The sequence below is a fragment of the Manis pentadactyla genome, chromosome 1 (assembly GCF_030020395.1).
Source record: "Manis pentadactyla isolate mManPen7 chromosome 1, mManPen7.hap1, whole genome shotgun sequence".
NCBI lineage: Eukaryota > Metazoa > Chordata > Mammalia > Pholidota > Manidae > Manis > Manis pentadactyla.
In genome coordinates this window covers 156,230,076-156,236,075 of record NC_080019.1, presented here as the reverse complement: position 1 = coordinate 156,236,075, position 6,000 = coordinate 156,230,076, and positions in this window count along the sequence as shown.

Below are 6,000 nucleotides of genomic sequence, written 5' to 3'. Positions count from 1 at the left end.
AAGGAAAATAGAAATCATCCACTTTCAATAGGTTCAAGGAAAGAGCAATAAATAGGCATTGTGATTTAATAATACAGTAATGGATATGTACATAAATATGCTTCATAGAAAATAAAATGCACAAGGAGTAGGAATATGTTAGTATTTTAGACTGCAAAATTTATCTGGAGACATAATCACAAATGCCAAACACTTGTATCTAAAGTCATTGAAATAGCCACTTCTATAGCTTCAATTGACAAAAGTTGATTTTTGGTCCTTAATTTAAATGCATTTGCAATGAAAAAAACATGAACAATACTTTTGGATATTTCCCTTGTCCACCAAAAAATCACCTGGCCATGTGCCAGCAGAAGGGAAATTGTGACACTCAGAAGAGGCTTTAGTTGTCTTTACTATATGATTATATTGTAATCATTTTTCTTAAAATGAGGGCAGACCATTGCATGAACTTTTCCACACTGGTTTCAAACACACACACACTTACACTCACCATCACCATCACCACCCAGTACACCACTAGCAAACAAAAAACTTCTAAATAATCTACAGTCTGGACAATCCATTTCTTGGTCAGCATCCCTGAACCACTAGAGCTCCTGGTCTGCTGGGGGAAAAAATGCCCAGGGTTTAGTGTGAAAGCCCTAGCTGTCTGTTTCTTAGAGGAAGACGTGTTTGGTTTTGATTTTGGCTAAATATGACTCAGTGGCTGGAAAGGCGACTGCTGGCCCAGCAGCCCACACTAACATGTCTTTTCATCTGTGAGAAGGTTATGCGAGGATTATGCATGGGTGTTGGGAAAAAGGCTATGAAGGTGGGTCTCTGTAATCTGTGATGTTCACTGGCAATGGTGAAAATGTTGACTGGCAATGACAGGCAATGATCTTTAACCTAGCAGGGAAGCGAAGTATCTTAAAACATTCTTCAGGCCTTTGGTTTCTCCTATCCCCCTTACTTCTAAAAAATCTAGATTAATGGGTGATGCTTTAAATTAATTTTCATTTTCCTATACTTTCATTATCTTCATTCTTATAACCAGGGGAACTGGAATTTATGAGTAACATTATGAGCTATATATCATGCCAGTGTTATGAACACAAGGTTTACCAGAAGACAGTGTGGGTTTAAATTCTGTCTTTGCCACTTTATTTAATTAAGAGACATTTTTCTAGTCACTGAGAATTAACAGTAAACAAAACAGACAAAATTCCCTGCCTTCATGAACAATATTTAGTTGCTTTAGGACATTAGGCATTTTAAGCTTATATGTAAAATTCTTAGAATTTAGCACATGGAAAGCATTTAGTAAATATTAGCCATTCCATTTAAGACCATTTATATGGAGGCAGGGGGAGGGTTTTGTTAACTTGTTTTCTTTGAAGTATAACACACTGCAGGTCCCCAGAAGCTCCTATACCACATCCTTTCCTCAGGCTCTGCTTTTAGGGGTACCAAAACTTTGACACAGCCCCTCAGTGATGATGTGTACCACACATATCTTCTCCCACTCTGTGATTTGCTTTTCACTTTTTTAATAGGATGTTTTGATGAAAGGAAATTCCTAATTTTAATCTAGATCAATTTCTCAGTCATATGATAAATGTTTTGTGTGTCCTGGTTTTGACATCTTTCACTCTCCCCGTATCATGAAGACACTCTTTGGTATTTTCTTCTACAATGTTGTTATTTTTTTTACTCTCACATTAAGAGTTTCAATCCATCTGGGATTTTTTTAATGTATGGTCAGAGGTAAAGGAAGTTTCTTACATTTTATATAGAGATGTCTAACTGACTGGTAGGCAGAACGATAGTTCCCGCACAGATGTCCCTGTCCTATAATGTCTGGAACCTGCTATTATGTTACCTTCCATGGCAAAGGGAACTTTGCAGATGTGATTTTGAGATGGGGAGATTGTCCAGGATTATCTGAATGAGCCCTATCTCATCAAATGGGTCTCCCAAAGAGGAGAACCTTGCCAGGTTGTGGTCAGAGGGATATACGTCAGGGTAAGAAGAGTTAGAGAGATGCAACATTGTTGACTCTAACTATAGAGCCAATGTGGAAAACTGAGTGTGGAATGTGGTGGAAGCTTCCTAGAAGCCAGAAATGACAAGGAAACAGATTCTCTTCTGGAACCTCCAGAAAAAGAACACAGCCCCACCAATACTTTGATTTATACCAGCATGACCTAAAGAACTAGAAGATAATAAATGTGTACAGTTTTGAGCCACTAAGTTTGTGTTTATTTTTATGATGGCTACAGAAAATTGATATATCAACCCAGCACAATTTATTGAAAAGACCATCTTTTACCCCGTTTTTTGGCAGGTTGACTTTTGTCATAACTGTGTGCCCATCTGTTCATTGTCCATTTCTGCATTTTCTATTCTTTGCCAGTGGTCTTTCTGTCCATCTTTGTGCCAGTACTTCACTCCTTTAATATTACAGCCTTTTAAGTACTTTAAAAATAATTTTAAAATTCATTTAAATAAATTTAGCAGAGCAAATTTTCCCATGATGCTCCTTAACAGTGACTTGGCTATTACCTCCTCACATTTCAATATAAGTTACATAAACACCTTGTTAATTTCAACACCAGTAGCAATTTTTAAATTTTGATTAGTATTATATTTGCTCTATAGAACAATTCAGGAAGTTGGCCTCTTTATAATACTGATATTTAAAAATCTATTTATAGAATATTCTTTCATTTTCATCTTCCTTAATTTTTCTTAATACTGCTTGTCATTTTATATATGGGGGCATCATACAACTTTTTTATATTTATTCTTAAACATATAATCTTATTTTATTATAAATGGCATATTTTCAATTTGGGTTTTTTTTGCTAATATATACAGTTGATTTTTTTATGCTGTGTATACAATTTTTGTATATTTTTTCTAGTATGTTTGCTGATACACTTATTAATTCTAAAAATTTGTCTGTAGAATCTTTGGGGATTTTACATATATTACTATATGACCTGTGAATAATTACAGTTTTAATTCTTTTCCTGTCCTTTTAATTTTTATTTTACATTTGCTTTATTTCATGCTAATATAAAATATTAAAATAGTGCTGAATAAAAGTAGGGAGAGCAGGTATTTGTCCTATTCTTGATACTAAAGAAAGCTTTCAATATTATTCCAGAAAGCATGACATTTGTTGTGTTTTTCAGAACTACTTTTGATAGATTTGGAAATTTTCATCTATTATTTTGTTAGAAATTTTTTTATGACACTTTTAAGTTTGAGATAACCTGTGGATTAACATGAAGTTGTGAAGAAATAATACAGAGAGATTCCATGTAGCCTTTCCTGAGTTCCTTCCAATTGTAACATCTTGCAGAGTTATAGTGTAATACTATAATCAGGACCTTAACATTACAATCTGCCAATCTTATTCAGATTTTCCCAATGTTACTTGTGCTCCTGTGTATTTAGTTCTGTACAATTTAATCTCACATGTAGGTTCCTGTATCTACCACCATAGTCAAGATACAGAGCAGGTACATCATCACCAGGACTCCTTGCATGGTCCTGTCATAAGCACACCTCTTTCCCTCCCATCTTCCTCCTGCTTATTATCCCTAACTCCTAGTAAGCACTAATCTGTTCCTTATGCTTCAATTTTGATTTTTTAAAATTTTATATAAATTAAATAAGTCTTATAGTATGTAATCTTTAGGAATCGGCTTTTTTTCACTCAGTATAATTCCTTGGAGATTTATCAAGTTGTTTCATACATAGTTTATTTCTTTTTATTGCTGTGTAGTAAGTAGTCCACAGTCTAGATATATCACTTTACTTAGACATTCACCCATTAAAGGACACCTGGATTGTTTTGTTTCTGATTATCATGAATAAAGATGCTATGACCAGTCTTACATATATTTTTGTGTGAACATGAGTTTTCATTTCTCTGGGATAAATATCCATGAGTGCAAATGGTGGTTTCATATTTAGTTTTTTAAAAAACTATAAAACTATTTCCCAGTATGGCTGTATTAAAGAGATTTTTTAAAAATCATAAATAAATGTTAAAGTTGATCAAATACCTTTATCATCACCTGTCTAGTTGACCTTTTGAGTTTCCTCTTTCTGTTACTATGGTGAATTATGTTGGTTAATCTTTGAATTTAAAGGAAACCTACATCCTCAACTAAATGCAACTTATTCAGGATGGACTATCCTTAGTATATATTTTTGGACTTTGTTAACGTTTTGCCTAGAACATTTGCCTCTGTATTGACTAGTGCAATTGTCCTTAAATTTTCTTTCTCATGACATCCTTGTAGGGTTTTTGTACGAGGGTTAGGCTGCCTCACAAAATGAGTTGGGAAGTGTTTCCTCCTTTAATAGTATTACTGAAATGAGTTTATGTGAGAATGGCGTTACTTCTGAACTATTTGGTAGCATTCATTGATGAAGTATAGTGTGCCTGGAGTATTTTGTGGGAAAGTGTTTAGTTGTGGATTAAGTAATTATAGATCTACTTATATTTTCTAGTCTTTTGTCAAATATGGAAAGTTGTGTTGTTTTGAAGTCAGTTTCATAAAAATGTTCATATCTCTTGGCATAAAGGTGTTCATAACTTTATGGAATCCAGTTTTTATTGTCTGTAGTGTCGGTATGGTTCTGCTTCTTTTTATCATCTCTTTGTGCTTTCTCTCAGTTTTTCTTCATCATTCTCACCCAGGGATTTATTATTTTTTTCAAAGAAACAATTTTTGATCGTGCCTTTTGAATTTTGTTTTTTCTATTTCATCATTTTCTGTACTCATGGTTTCCTTCCTTCTGCTTTCTTTAGGATTAAGTTGCCATTCTCTTGTTGTTGCAGATATGAATGATTAGATTAGATCACTGATTATTTGCAGCCTGTTTTTGTATATTTGAATATGAGGCTACAAATTTGTCTCAAAGCACCCCTTTGAATGCATCCCACAGATTTGAATATATCACATTTTCATGCTTTTGCAAATTGAACTATTTCTGATAACTACTGTAATTAATCATTGACCTGTGGGTTATTTAAAAATACTTATCAAACCTATGAGGATTTTTCTACTCATTGTTACTGATTTCTAGCTCAATTGCTTTGGACTACATTCTCGGTATGATACCAATCATTTGAAACCTTGTTGAGTTTTGCTTTTATGACTCAGCATAAGATCAACCTTTGTAAATAAGAACAGTATATTTGCTTTTCTCTTGTTAAATTCAGTTTTCGGGTGTGTTGTGAATTAAATCATGTTTATCACTTGGGTTATTTAGTTTTCTTTAACTTTACTAATATTTATGTTTGTCCTATCTAATATCGATATACTAGGAAAGGTGTATCAACAACCCCCCTCTTTGTGACATTATTTTCTCTTGAGGTCCTGTCCATTTGTGCTTTGTAAATATTGAGGGCTTATTTTTAAGTGCATATTATGAAGTGCATGCTGCTATATCTTAATGGCAACTGACTGCTTTGTCATTATGAAGCATCATTTTTAACTGAAATAATGCTTTTCACCTTAAAGTCATTTTGTCATGTTAATTTAGCTACATAAATATTTGTATGTTATGGCTTTTTCCATCTTTTATGCTTAACCTTTCTATGTTTATATTTAATATTTACCTACTATAAACAACCTATAGTTGTTGCTGTTTTTAAAATCCAGTCTGAATATTCTTTCTTTGGGATATGTATATTTAATGTGAGTTCCAATATATTTGAGTTTAAATTTACTATATTAGTATTCATTTTTTGTTTCTTCCTTTCTTGCCTTCTTTTAGATTGTTTCATTAGTTATTAATCCATTTAATGCTCTACCATTTAAACTGCAACTAGATTTCTGATCTACAGAAACTGTGATATAATAAATGGTATTGTTTTAATTTAATAAATTAAATTTGTGTAATTTATTATATAGCAATAGAAACAAATGCATGCTCTAAATGGGAACCCTCCTACAGTTGATAGGAATGCAAATTGGTGCAATTGCTGTGGAA